This window comes from Scylla paramamosain, chromosome 39 (genome assembly GCF_035594125.1).
Source record: "Scylla paramamosain isolate STU-SP2022 chromosome 39, ASM3559412v1, whole genome shotgun sequence".
NCBI classification, from domain to species: Eukaryota; Metazoa; Arthropoda; class Malacostraca; order Decapoda; family Portunidae; genus Scylla; species Scylla paramamosain.
Genome location: NC_087189.1, coordinates 12406095 through 12421606, shown reverse-complemented (window position 1 = coordinate 12421606; position 15512 = coordinate 12406095). Strand labels below are relative to the sequence as shown.

The 15512-nt window shown below is 39.3% G+C and overlaps 1 protein-coding gene across 15 annotated transcripts in view; it reads right to left on the bottom strand.

Moving 5' to 3' along the window:
• Nucleotides 1–15101, bottom strand: part of LOC135092195 (uncharacterized) — a 28578-nt gene extending 13477 nt beyond the window's left edge. For 2 of the 15 annotated variants that reach the window (XM_063990505.1, XM_063990506.1), the window contains exons 1-2: nt 14876–15101; nt 9419–9452 (exon numbers count right to left, since the gene is read on the bottom strand). The gene's annotated coding sequence lies outside the window, so the exon portion shown is untranslated. The other 13 variants (XM_063990491.1, XM_063990499.1, XM_063990498.1 and 10 more) reach the window with 12 other exon arrangements.
• Nucleotides 15102–15512: the final 411 nt, after the last annotated feature.

The window sequence follows — 15512 nt, the reverse complement described above, 5'->3', positions numbered from 1 at the left end:
CTAGACAATTTGTTGTGTATAGTGGTTACTGAAATGGGTGGTGTTGTAATTTAGATGCATTAATCTACTATACTCTTAAATTATGTTTGTATGCATTGTGATGGTTCTTATTTCCTCATCTGTAAGTATGAGACATGAGAATTACACACCAGGAATTTTTGGTTTGGCTCTCATTGGTCACTTTTAGCTTGAATGTTGAATCACCCATTTATTCAACAACCATCTACACCCAAGAGGTGGAAAAATGCATACAATACACCATGCCACTCTCCACAGCCAGACTTGTCAGAAACCTCCGCATTTATGAAAGTACTCATGACACAAGAGGAAGCACATGAGGTCTGAAAGACATCTATGAGGAAACCACTACCAATACAATTAAGGCTGAACCATCTAAACAAAGTCAGCAAGAAAATATTCTTTATAAGAAGTCTATGTCACATACAATAACAAAGCTCATACAATATGTATATGGCCTTGTATACCAATAAAGACTCCAAGAATGTGGTGAGTGTTCAATATTTTTCTCTATCCTGGAAAATATCATTGTGGGAAGGAGAAGACAAAAACAAAAGAATGTGGGGAGGTGTAGCCTTGGTCCTACCCACAGGTGTGACATCATAACCCAGACACCAACCAGTGAACAGCAGAAGTGGCAACAAGTGAATTATCACAACCTTTTTAATTAAAAAGCTTGTAATCTGTTTGTTGTTATTGTATATTTCCATTGCACCAGCATAAATTAATACACACATGCTATTTGAATTTTTTGTTCATTTCATGGAGAGGAAAAAAAAAAAAAAAAAAAAAAAAAAAAAAAAAAAAAAAAAAAAAACTCATCCAAACAGCAGGCATGGACCGGTCACAGCAGCCCCTTGAAGTATTGACACATCTGGTATTTCTGGCATCACAATGGTTAAGTTTTTCATGTCCTGAACTGCCTGGCCATGAGGTGGTGATTAAGCAACCAGCACATGACAGGTAGCAGTCAGGAATGTGTGGCTCACAGAGATGAAACAAAGGAGGCACAGGATGGGTCAGCCAGTCAGTGTGTATCATTAACCAAGTCTTTCTATACCTACTTGCCTAATGTTCCCTCCACCTTTTCAGATAGGTTTTCGTGTGTGTGGAATTTATCTGATATAGCTTTCCTACAAAATTAAATTTAAAGAACAGACACTACCCCTCATTATCATCTCCCTACAGCTAACAAGCCACAGCCTTGTGGCCCTGGTGGGAATGCGTGTGTTTTGGTTGGGGAAGGCCAAGGCAGGCCAAGGAGAAAACCAGCCACTTTCGGGGATACTTCCTTTTAAAACCAATATGGTATAACCATATTGGAGAAGATGCCTCCTGGAGCCCCAACTGATGAAAATCAATAAAACAAAGTAGAACTCACTACACCCAAGGAATACAATCACAGTAAGCCATCTCATTCAAGAGCTCAGATACATACAAGTAGAGCTTACGGTTCTAACAATTTATTTCATCAGCTCTGGGGATGGCCACGACACTTGCAGTCAAGAGTTGAGGGTAAGATTTTGGAATCCAATTCACAGCACTCTGCCTGGACATCTCCACAACAGTCTCCTAACAGATCCCCAAGGCTCCTTTCACATTATGTGGTTTCTTGCCATACCTTGGTACGGCTGCCAGATTGGAAATGCTTGCAATTGTTGCTGCACAATCATCTGGCTGCTGCACACATTGAGATCTTGTGGAAGTGCAATGGATATGTTTGTCATATGATACCTGTGTGGCTACTAACAGCACAGTGTGAAGATTTCTATTCAAACTTAAAGCCCACTGCCATTGCGCATGGGTATGAGACCAGACAAGACCAGCGGGACACCACAAATGCATCCAGCCCTGGATTGATCAATCACCTGCACCCTCACAGTGTGAAGAGGGACATACAAACTTTCAGCTGACTGCCATGTTGGGGCCTGGACCACATTTAAATGCAACAAGAAACCAGTTAATGTGAAATGCTCACAAGAGTTTGGTGCCTCCCACCCTCCTATGCCCATTCTCCCCTCCTTGAAGCTTTAACACTCTGGGGACAGCCAATCAGGAGTCAGAAACATATTAATTTCCAACAGAACAATGACAGGTGGTGGGCATCATTATCAATTCAAGTTTGAAAACACCTCAAAGAGCGGGTTAACTAGCAAGGGTCTGGGCTCAAACAGGATCTGAACTCCTGGACACAAATTTTTTTTAATCCCGCTCCAAGTGCAGCTCAGTTACTCGTAGTTGCACTCGTGGGTCAGCAGCAGTTACACTATGCTACCACAGTCAGTCACTCTGCTGCCACTCAGCTTACTACTCTAGGCAGACTTGCCAGCCAAGATTCCAGCTAAGTATTCTAATACATCTCAGGCACTTGTACAGTTAGGTACTTAGCTCCAGGAAAGGTCTGACCTTCTGCAAGGTAAATTTCACAGCATAACCTGGCATTGATGCCTGCAATATAACACCATTTCATGGTATTATTCCAGAATCACTACACACTCACTCCTACTTTCATGACATGTCTCACTGGCTAGAACTCCTTGTGCTGAGTATTTTGAACTCCATACATGTGCTGCAAATGAATACTAACACTCTTAGCAATTTTTGAAAATTTATTGACTTTTTCATACATGTTATCATGAACAACTGGTCAAAATTGGGCAGCAAGACACCCCTCTCACTGAGGTTCAGCGTCAACTGGCTCATTCTCCCAAGGCACAAGGGGAAATGTGTTTGTTCCTACGTGTGTTTGGTAAGTACTTATGCGTCTATGTCAAATAGGTCACTATGATTGGCCAGTTTGTTTGAAGGCAATGTCACAGTCAGTGAAAAAAAAAAAAAATAAATAAAAAAATAAAATAAACAATAAGTAAATAAATAAATAAATAAATAAATAAATAAATAATAAATAAAAAAATAAATAAATAAAAAAATAGTTAAGCCAATCACAGCACTGTGTTTCATAGGAGGAAGGAAGGAGGGCAGATTTGAATCAGTCTAGCAAGATGCCCCAGTGTGATAGATGCTCTGTTAATGAGGATTTCGGTAAACTAGAGATTGTCACCAGGCAGCAGCACCAGACTTGTCCCCTTCTCACACACAGGAGCAATATCAAACATGCCTAGTGTCATTCTATATACATAAAGATGCAATGAGCTTATACAATATACTTTTCAACACAATTCCTTCTAAACTGTAATACAAGTGAAATTGAACTGTATTCATGAACAAAAGTATTTAAGTTGACTTTCTAGTGAATATGGCATTTAGATTTATTTGGTCATCTCAAGGTTTAAGAGTAAAAATGAAGAAAACGTGTCAGCGCCACTTAAAACTCCAAATTACATAGATCAACTTCCTGGTACAGTGGTACCTCAGTATAGGTCCTTAATCTGTTCCAGATCCTTGGACTTGTACCAAACAAATTTCTCCCATAAGACATAAAGGGAAAATGATTAATCTGTTCCCAAGAAGAAGAAGAAGAAGAAGAAGAAGAAGAAGAAGAAGAAGAAGAAGAAGAAGAAGAAGAAGAAGAAGAAGAAGAAGAATCCTATTGTTACTGATATATTATACAGTGCACTGATGGGATTGTATAAAGTACTTTAAACACTGCTTAATAGTAAGATACATAATATAATTTATGGCACATGAGACACATCCCCATTTCAGCCGGGCATATTCGGGAAAAAAAGTTTTTTTATGTATTTATGCAAGTTAGTGGCACAGCTGAGCAAGTAATCACAGTAGTAAAAATATCCTACATGACTGCAGTATTAAAACAGAGGCAGTGGCCTGGTCACAGAGGAGAGGTGAAGGACACAGCCCTGCTGCCAAGATGCCGACAACACACTTGAGCAGAGCCATGTTTTTATTTTCAACATTTCCTTACATTATATTATGGTTGAATATTATGATGCCTATAATGGTGGTGTAAATCTTCAAGTGTATGGGTTAAGATTTCAAAATTAAATCCACAGGCCTCACATAGCATAGAAGATGCAGGGTGATTTTTTGAGCCATTAAAAATGTAAGTGCATCTTACATGCCATCAAATATGGTAAATACAAAAGCAATTAGATAAGACTGGAGTCTCAGCATAGAGTGGAGTGGTGCCCAAAGTGTGCACACAGATCTTAATTTGCAAGCATTTGGGTCACCACACCAAAACACATGTAACTGATATTGCAGAAATGAAAAGCAGTCACTGGTGCAGTGTAATGGAATAAAAAGGAAGGAGGACTACCATGAATAATGGGATGAAGGTCTGAAAAGGAGTAGAAGGAATGAGAAGAGATTGAAGGTAGCTATTATAGTGGAATTTTCACTCGGAGTTACAGGAGAAACATGGCTCTGGATAGTGATTGCAAGAAGTGCAAACAACAGGTGAGCAGGAGCAATAACTGAATTTCCTGCCACAAGTGTGGAGATTGGTACCTGTGAAATGTTTAGGGACGAGATACATGAAATGTTATATGCTGTTCCAAGAGGAGAACATATGGTGGCTCTGTGATGACTGCAAGAATAACCAAAGAATGGGGTATAGATGAAGCAGAAACAAAAACAGATCATGGTCACTGAGGGGGAGGTGAAGGAACAAGATGAGGTGGAGGAAGTCCCTACCACTAGTACCAAGGAGAGACAGAAGATCGAGGATCACATATGCTGTTAAGGTGAAAATAGTGAATGATAATCCCAAAAGAGAAAATGCAGCAGACATCAGTCATCAGCCCAGGGAGATTGAACAAAAAGAAAACACCAATGAACAAGTCAACACAGGACTGGATACAACAACCAGCCAGCAGTCCAGGAAGAAAACAAGACCACACTGAACAGGACAGTATTGGTACAGGAGTGAATACAGCTAGTAGCCAGCAGCCCAGAGAAGAGGGAGACCAGGACCAAAGGAAGCAAGATGGTACAACACTGTGGCAAGCATGACTGGGATAAAGTAATGAATGGGAAATAATTTAAATTAAAGGAAGGTGGAAAATTTAAATTATGGCTGTTTGGTGACAGTCTCGTGTCAGTCTCCTGAGTGGAATGGGGAAAGAAATACACTTCCTTTCAAAAAGATATTATAAAATAATGGACAGGTGTGTGTCCGGGAGAACCATGAGGCATCAGGAGGTCATTAGTGGAGAATCTGAGGGAGTATGAACCTGATTGAATGGTGCTAGGAGGAGGCAACAGTCTAGAGAAAATGGAAGAGCAAAAAACAGTTGAACCGATTGAAAACATGGTAACGATTGTAAAGGTGAAAGTGAAGCAAACCCCCCAGTGATGTGTGTACCTAAGTGGTGCAGAAAAGAAGCCTCTTGGTATGGAGAGCTGAGAAGGAAGGTAAACAGAAAGTGTATTGAGAAACAAGAGGAATGGGCATGTCATAGTCTCCAGCTGTGGGAACAAATGGACTGGAGAGGCGTGTGGAGCCATGATGGTATTCACATGTCAGATGCTGGAAAGGTATGGGTGGCCTGCAATATTATAGAATGGGCCCAGTATAAGGAAACAGACCAGGTTCAGATATAGCAGGGGGCTGAGAGGATAAGGAATATGCAGTTTGCTCTCCTAAACACAAGAGGGTGGAATGAAGGAAAACGGAGGACCCTCATTGAAGATGGAAAACAAAATACTGTAATAGGTGCAGTAGGTTAGCACAACAGCATTGAGGGTGGCTAGTTGGAAATAGGATGAGAAAGGAAGATAAGAGAGAAGGGAGGTGGAGTAGGAGAGACAAGGAGGGAAGAAGACTAACAGAAGAAAAATTAAGTAAAGATATGGAAAATAAACTGGGATATAATAAGGAAGACATACTAACAGCAAAGATCACCAAACAAAAAAAACCTGTGGTGGGTGATAGGTGTACATGGATATGAAAGGTCAAGACAATTATGATGAAACCAAGAAACTGTATGAAGTGCTACATAAAACCAAAAGAAAAGGTTGAAAAAGATAAATGGATAATTATGAGGGACATAAATGATCTCATAGGCCTAATAAATGAAAGAGTGAATACCAACAGCCAGATTATATTAGACTTTGTAGAAAAGACCCAGAACTGAATTAAGTACCAGGAGATGGAAAACCCTGTGATGTGGAGAACCCAGAACTATGAATCAGCAATTCACTACATAATTGTAAATGAAGAAGTGGAAAAAAATTAGAAGTCGAGATCTGAAAAGACGAAGACACAGACATCTTGGACCACATTATGATAGGCATCACATGCAGGAGTAAGAAAAGTAAAGAAGCCAGAAGAGAAGAGTGGAAAGAAAAATGGGATTTAAAGAATGCTGATAGGACAAAGTATCGTGAGGGACTGGAAAATGCCATGTGTAGGGACTCCAGGAGGAAAAAAAAAAAAAGATTGGTGACAGGGAAAGAAATTAAGGAAGCTTTGATGCATGAGGCAAAGAAAAGTATAGGAACAAGGAAACTTAAAGTAGGAACCAAACTCAAAGGTTGGTGGGACAAAGTAAGACAGGCAATAAAAGATACGAAGAGAAAATAAGAAGCAGAGGAGCCTTGCCAAAATGATGAAAAAATTTGGGAATGTGTATAAAAATACATGGACAGAGGCCAGCCTGGAACAGATATGCTGCCACAAAGAAAAAAACTTTTACTGTGAAAAAGATTGGAAAGTGGGAGGAGGAACAAGCTAAAACTCTGAACAACATGCCTCACAGGGATAGAGAGAAAGGATGGAGGAGACTGAAGAAAAACCTGGCTGGATCTCAACCACACCAAGTGGTTAAGCTGGCAGTAAAGGGAAGAAAAACAACAAATGAGAAGGAAATGATATTGGAAGCAGAACATTTCTGGAAAAAAAGTTATTTAGAAAAAGGAAACAAACAACAGAGAACCTAATGAAATACAGTGCTAGATGTGAAATGGATAGGGTAAAAACAGAGGCAGAAGATGTAAATGCAGCGGTTAAAGCAATCAAACCAGGGGAGGTGGGAGGAACAGACCCAGACTCCTACCTCCTAACCCAGTGTTAGGAGAAATTGTTAAACATGGAGGTGAAACACTGCAAAAAGTACTAGTTGAACTATACAAAGATTTAGAAAAGGGTGAAGTAACACAGAACAGCTTAAAAAGTAGTTACATTAATCCACAAAGGAGGAGGGAAGCCAAAGAAAAAAACTGGCAACTACAGATCCATAGAATTATGAATATCATGGTTGAGGTATTTGGCTGGATTATAAACAAGCTGATGAGATGAGAAGACAAGAGAGAGGCATTGGGAGAGGAACAGAGTGGATTTAGGAAAGGCAGAGGAGGCTTAGAAAATGTGCTGGTTATAAAAGAACTCATAGAAAGGAATAAGAAACAAGGGAGAGAATGCAAATGACAAAGTGGACAGAAGTAAGCTCATGACATTACTGGGACACCTAGGAGTAGACAGGAAGGTGGTGCAGGTGATCTGAAAATTGTATGAAGGAAATAAAGTAAAATTTACAATAGGAGATGTGAGCACTTAATGGGTGGATAATAACATAAGGGTGTAACAAGGTTGTCTTCTCTCTCCAACACTATTCAGTCTGAACACTGAGGAATTAATTGTGAGAATTAGGTCAGAAAAAGGAGTCGAAGTGGGAGATAAAAGGTTAGGGTATTTAGCACAAGCTGATGTAGTACTGATGGTGGAGAGCAAGGGAGATGTGGAGGAGTTATTAGTTGCTGGCACCTTTGAAAGGGAATGGAACATTAGGTAGTGACAGAAAATGTAAAGTGATACAATATAACAATCAAGGTCAATGGGTCCTGGGTAATTATATACTTGAGGTGGTAAATATACCTATATGGGTTTAGAGGTGAGAAAGGAAGGAATAGGTGGAGAAACACAGAAGAAAATTAACAAAGGAAAGGCTAGATGAATGACTGGTATGATCATAAATGGAGGAATGAGATCAGTAAACAAGTATGAGGTAGGCAAGAGTTTGTGAAAGGGCACAGCAGTACCTCATTCCATGTACAGCTCCAAAATAACTAATTACAGAGATCTTGTGTAACTAGACAGAACTCAATATAATAGGGAGGTGGAGTGTGGGAGCACCAAACAACATTAAGAGGTGAAATGGGATGGAGTAGCTTCAAGGAGAGGATCCTGAAAGGAAAATTCACATTCCTCAAAATAACTGAACAACTTAACAATAACAGGTGGGCCAAAATGATTTTGAAAGATGGTGAAAACTCAGGGAAAGATGGAAACAAAGAGAGAACATGAAGAGGATTGGCAGATGATCACAGTGAAGGAAGCCAATAAAAGAATAGGAGGTGGCAGACCTAGGTGGCAGTTAGGTATGGAAGGCAAGTCCACCCTTAGATAGTACAGGAAGAAAAACCTGCAGCATTGCACTGACACTCAGGGGACTGGGCCAGTGAGCTGCTAGTAAAGACCAGGACACGTACATTAGAGGTGAAGGCCAGGAAATGAGATGAGCAGGGCCAAATCTGTAGTTGTACAGGACAGTGAGACAATAGAACATTTCCTGATAGAGTGTAATACTAATACTCGGGGCTGTGGACCTCGCTTTAACGGATTTCAGAAGCAGTGGCTAAAATCTGGAGCAGCCAACTCAATCTGAAAGTCCTGCGTGCTATGGATGGAGCTGTGGCAACACTGGACATGAGCTGCTGCTTCGAGAACTGACAACTTGTTGCAGGCGGTCACTTTGTTTACATCAGTGTAACAATACATGTAATTCATTGCTCCATGGTTTTTGCCCTTTTTGTGTGTTATATTTGAATTATCATAATTTTCTATAACTCATGGTAACCAATGTTGGTAACCAGTTAAGTAGCAGCAGTGTTGATGAAGATGAGATGCTGGTGACATTGCTGAAACTACCAGAGAACAATTTCAAAGTGGCAAATTAGACAGCTTTTTCAAGCTCAGTGATCACCTGATGCAAAGCTGGCTGGTGCACCTCCAATGACATAGTACTGTTTGTAGACTGTGCTGATGGTACAGATGTATCAGTAGTAAGTGAACAACATGAGGCAGAGGCTGGTGTAAGAACACCAAAGAAGCAAGTTGATAGAGTCCATAACATCAGTTGAAGAGGAGTGGTGTAGAAGGCTAGAGGAAGACGAGGGGATATGTACAGCACCAGGACTACATAGTAATAGAGTAGAAAACAATAAAATAATTTAATATACTAAAATATTTCTTGTAGACATAGGAAAAACAACTACAAGTACTAAGTGAATGAATAATAAGGAAAAATGTATTATACAAAAGTATATCTCTTGCCATGGTGTACTTCATTCCAGTGCCTGAGTGGTAAAGGGATTTTAGAGCAGCAACACTAAGAGAAGAGGACCTATGAAGCAATTCAAAGCGGAACAAACCACTAAGAGGAGTGATTAAATAAATGAAAATTTAACCTCACTTTACCTTGCTGAGAAGTGCTGAGTGCCCTAGGATGGTGCTGAAAAGGGAGATGTTACTGTTTGGAAGGAGAGCCATTAATTTTTGTAGAATTCATGGTTAATGAAATTATTAAAAATTTATGCAGAAAACACAAAATCACATGGAAATTCAGTTATAGTGCAGATTGTTCAATGAATTGTAGCAATAGGTGTCAACAGTCATGACTCTTGGCCGATTCATTAAACATTCAGGTTAATGGGCAGTAACATGAAAAGATGATTCATCAAACAAACTCGGAACCTGGAACTTTGGGCGAGAGCACCATAACCTGAAGACATCACTGAAACTTAGGGTGAGAAAGTGTTAGGAGCCAGACACCCTCCGAAAGCATAGGCTAATCCCATTTGGAAAAGTTTTATTCTCTGATTTACAGTAGAAAAGTATTTGCAACTGTACAAATATATTCAATAACAAAATTTTACATTAAATCACTGGATTTCAGTCTCTTAAAAGAATGCAACTGAATGAGTTGGTGGTGAGCCTGCTGCATGCACACCTGTCCAGCATGGAAGAGGGAGTGGATGCAAGTTGTAGCCTCATTAATATCTTGCTTCTGTTCTAATGTGATTAATAATTCCAGTGAAAATCGTGAAATACTGAGATGCACCTTGACACGGTTTCCTATAAAATATCTATGTAATCTATTGCAGGGCATGAAGAGACATGGAGGACCATATCTGCTATAAAAACTCTAATGTTGTATATAACATCTATTTTCAAACTTACATTTTCTTTTCAATTTCTTTCTTATTTATCTTCTTTGTAATGAACAAAACTGAAAAATACTAGATAAATATATTGTTACTTACACTGATGTTGTTGTTGTGCAATATATATATATATATATATATATATATATATATATATATATATATATATATATATATATATATATATATATATATATATATATATATATATACATACATATACAGTAAAATCCCTCTCATCCAGCATTCGAGTATCCGGCAGCTTCAAGTATCCGGCACATTTTTTCCCGAGCCTTAAAATCAATAAAAAATCAATGTGTACTCGTAAAATTGATTAAAATTCCCGCGTGAGGCATATTTTGTTCCCTCGCCACCAGAGTGCACTGCTTTGCGCCACCTGCGGCCCACTGCACTGTGTTTACTCAGTGACTCAGTCCCGCATGTGCACTGTTTATCGCCTGACGCCTTCATCATGCCTAAAGTTGTAGAAAAGAGGAAGCGTATTGTGCTTACACTTAAGCAGAAGGTAGACATTTGTTGACGATTAGAGAGAGGTGAAAGCAGACAGCAACTAATGGCGGAATATGGTGTGGGCTCATCAACTATTTATGACATTAAATATTAATTTCACTTCTATTCAAGTATCCGGCATGTCGGCGGTCCCGTTGATGCTGGATAAGAGGGATTTTACTGTATATATATATATATATATATATATATATATATATATATATATATATATATATATATATATATATATATATATATATATATATATATACGAGTATATATATATATATATATATCAATACTCAGGCCTGCCAACCCTAGGACTAAGACCTCAAGGCTGCCAACACTCTCAGCAACTCCTGAACCGTTGGATGGCATGCGTGTTCAGTAAATCTGCCCTTTCATGGTTCAGAGTCCGACCTTTGGATTATGTTTTGGAGAATTACCTCCTGAATGTTTAATGAATTGGCTGTTTGTCTTGAGAGAGGTAAGGGTAACGAGCAGTGTCATGACTCATTTTAACCCATGAAAGTTCTAGCACGCAAGTTGCATACCAAAGGTCATATACCAAGCAATTTTTTTTGAATCCAAACAGGATATATATACCAAGTTGGACTTATTCCAAAGTGAACATATACTGAGGTACCACTGTATATGGAAACAACAATTTTAATTGAAAATAGGAAATTCGAGTGTCCTGGAGAGAGTAGTGTTGTATATCTAACCAAAACAAACATCTGACTGGACCGCCTTGGTTGAAATTCACAAACATGTAGTTGGACAACCAGTTCATTCCTGCTGCAGTGTCCATGCCACTACTCCATGAACTTGTGGCTTCCTGTATTCCCCTCCCTGTTATGCTAGAGCAGTCCTGAGATGCTTGTTTTGGAGTCTGATTACTCTGCCATGTCTTTCCCTTCCTGAAAGAGATGTTAAAATCCCCACCAAAATAACTATATCCATATAGCACAATGTTACTGAGTATGTTATGTCATACCACATAGTACAGTCTTATTGTTTTTTATATTTTCATTGCCCAAATCAATAGATTTTGGACTTGTAATATGCTGTAATTAAATTATCAATAACAGTATTACTAGATAATCACAAAAATATTTGTTTTGGCCAACTTCTCTCAAAGTTATCCATACAAGATATTTAAAAGTCAATGCAGAATTTCAAAAGTATAATGATCAATGTTCTATGCATCTGTATACACATGGAATTTACATTAACAATATTTTAGCTCATGCCACAAGGGGTCATGGAGTAGTGACAACATCTGGCTAACAGATAAGTAAATAAATAAATAAATAAATAAATAAATAAATAAATAAATAAATAAATAAATAAATAAACAAATAAAATAAAATAAATAAATAAATAAAAAAATAAAAATAAATAAATATTTTTCAAATAAATACATAAATAAATTAATTAATTGATTAAATAAATAAATGAAGAATCCTTGACATTTTTACAGGGGTGGGGGGCACAGTGTCCTGCCGACATCTGTAAAGGCGTCCTCGGTGCAAAAGAGACTGACTGCCATTTACAGGATGAAGGTCATATTTGGAGATGAGGCAGGAGAGCAGAAGCAAGATTTATGGTTAGGTTAAGTTAGGTTAGATATGGTTAGTTAGTTTACGTATGGTTAATTAGGTTGGGTAAGGTTAGTTAGGTATGGTTAGTTAGGTTAGGTATGGTTAAGTTGGGTATGGTTAGTTAGGTTAGGTTTAGTTATGTCTGGTTAGTTAGGTTGGGTATGGTTAGTTAGCTTAGGTTTGGTTATAGGTTAGGTTAGACAACAACACCAGTGATTAAAAAAAAAAAATTATCAGCTTTTTATTGGGAGTGCTAATGTGATCAATTGGTCTAAACTGAACTGTTGGTATTTGCAAGGCCAAAACAATTTTTCCTGGTAAATTTTCATACACTGACTAATTTGCAATCAAATTTTGTTGTAAATTATATTCCTTTGGGTGAGGGATGGGAGACAAAAAGACAACAGAGTGATCTGCGACAAAGTGGTTAATCTGGATATCACATCTGCATTACATATAAGCATGAAACTCACATTTCATGGAGAAGGATTCAGTAACCTTGCCGTAAACATAAAAAAATTGGGAGCACGTGTCTAGTATGGCTATAATAGCACTTAAGAGTGGAGAAATTCAATATTTTCTAAGTTCAGGGAGCTCTGCACCAGTCAAGAGTAAACATTGAAATGATTTTTCTGTTGTTTATAACTGGAGTTTGTGGGTAGCCTCATATTAGGATTTCATGGTATCTATACACCAGATCCTTCCAATCACGTGCTGCCACTCATGAGGCCATTCATGCAGGCACCAATTACGACTTTCCATTGTAGGCTGTTACACTTTTCATTTGTTTCAGGGACACGTCAGGTATTCTGAAAGAGGCTCACTGTCACTTATTAATATGGCTACCCAGTGGAGAGAGTTTAGGTGAAAATTGCCAGAGTTTGGGAGGAGGAAAACTCACTATGTGGATTATTTAGCTACAGCTACATTTAAGATGTGGTATGGAGACGTGAAGAAGAGGTTTCATGTCTTTATCAATGAAGCTGCTAAACTGTACCCACCTCCATCATTCTGAGAATATCAACACCACACTGGTAAGGCATAGTGGTATAATTTTTGAGCTCCTTCATTAGGTTAGGTTATGCTAGGTTAGGTTAATGTCCTAGTAAGGGGGGTGTCCAACCCCACTGGCTAGATTAGGTTAACATCCTAGTGAGGGAGGTGTCTAGGGTAGGTTAAAGAAAAGTTAGGGCTAGGATTGGTTAAGGTAATTCGAAATATTAAGGTAAATTCCCTTAGTGTGTTTTTTTTTTTTAATGCTTATATTTCATTTATTTTTCATCCTTCCCCAAAGCCCCCGATTCCCCACAGGCCCCCAAGCTTGTTTGAGGGGTTGGGGGTTGGGGGGGAATGGGGAGCGGACTTCTTATCAAGAAATACCCAGAAAGTGATGGCAGATTACTTAAAAATGCCCCAAAACTTATGAAAAAAAAAAGTTTTGTCCACCATAGTTTCTTGGGAAAGTGGAAATTTATCCATTTCACCACAGGGTGAGAGAACCAGGTGTGACACCAAAGAGTCGGGGATATTTCAAAATTAAAAAGTAACAACATAACTACCTAACCTGCTAATTTGGTACTTGGTACTCAGGATCCCTGATGAACTAGCTGGTTTGATGTAACTGTCAGAAGAAAACACTAAGAGTGGCAAGATCTGCAGGGCACAGTACCTACAAGTTCCTTTCCTGTGCAGCTCCGGACAGTTGCCCCCTCCGTTTTAGAGCCCTCTAACAAACTGCTTATGTTATTAATGAGAGCTGTTAACTGTTTAGGATACAATCACTGATGTTGTACTCTTCCTTTTTGTCTTGTCTATACAACTGACGGCTGCCTGAGGCTGCATCAGGCTTCATGTGATCAGCTAGACCCAAGGAGAGGGCCTGCACACGGGCAAGTCCCTGCACACTCTACACATGTGTGAGCTGTCTCGCCATGTGACTGGCCACCACCTTCTCATCAGCTAACCTAACCCTAACCTTACTAATCTAATCTAACCTTAACCTAACTACCTTATACCAAATTAATGGTCTCTTATTTATTATAACAAATTATTTCGGCTAGGTTAGGGTTAGGTTTAGGTTAGATTTGGTTAGGTTAGGTTAGCTGGGTTTGTTAAGTTTTCTGATGAGAAGGTTGCGGCCACTCACGAGGCGAAACTTCCCGCACCAATCACGAGGCGAGCCTGCTGGCAAATGCGCAGTGTGCGAGGGCTTTGCTGCGTGCAAGCCCTCCCGACCCAGGTGGCCCTGACCAACAACAACCCATGTGGCGCCAAGGGAGACTGGGGGCGCTGTACGGAGGGGCAGCGACAACACTTACAGGGGACACACGGCAAGAGACACCTCATGACACCACCTGTGTTTTCTGTAACCTGTGGCAGAAAACACAGGAGCGGTGGTGAGGGTCAGACAACTTTGAATCCTGACCACTCATAAGGCAGCCCTCTGACACACACCGAGGTAAACAAACACCACTACTGCACAACCACATTTTCTGGATTAATTCTCCTGATAACGCTACAATAACTACTTCACCACGCTCTGTGCATTAACTAGACTGTAAATGTGATACCAAGAGTGTGGGCAGTGCTTGACTCACGTCAAAGGTAGCAATGTGTGCAGCCGCCACTCGAAGCAGTTCAAACACCCTCCCCTCCTGTGGTTTTGCGCACCAAACACCAGATTTCGGGATATTTTCTTTAAAATTTTCTGTAAATGTAATTGTAAGTTTCAGATTTTCTGTAAGTGTTTTTGAAGTAACTATAGGTTTCAGGGCTCATATTCACGAAGCGGTCCTAGTCTTTGCTATGAAACGTGTCAAAGGACAAAATGGCGCATTCTTGTCATAAACTACGCGCGTCTGTCATCTTGCACCCTGTTTCGCTTTATATCGCTTCGTAGATTATCCACTGACAATGACATACAATCGACATAATAATAAAAGAAAAAAAAATGTTGCAACACACCAATGCTGATAATTAAATAAAAGCCGGCCCAACCAGCCGGGGACCACAAGTCGACACTAGTGCCGGTCAATTTTCCCAAACGGGAGACTGATTCTAGGAATAAATAATAAATTAGAAAAAGGAAATTAGTATTTGGTCACCCAGGGATTGTGACATGAACGCTTGTGATGACTGGTAATAAATTACTGATCCTGGTGGCAATTAAAAGTCTCACTAGGTGGTGGCTGAGTCAAGCAATTGAAAAGTTAAGCTACATTCCTAAAGAATAAC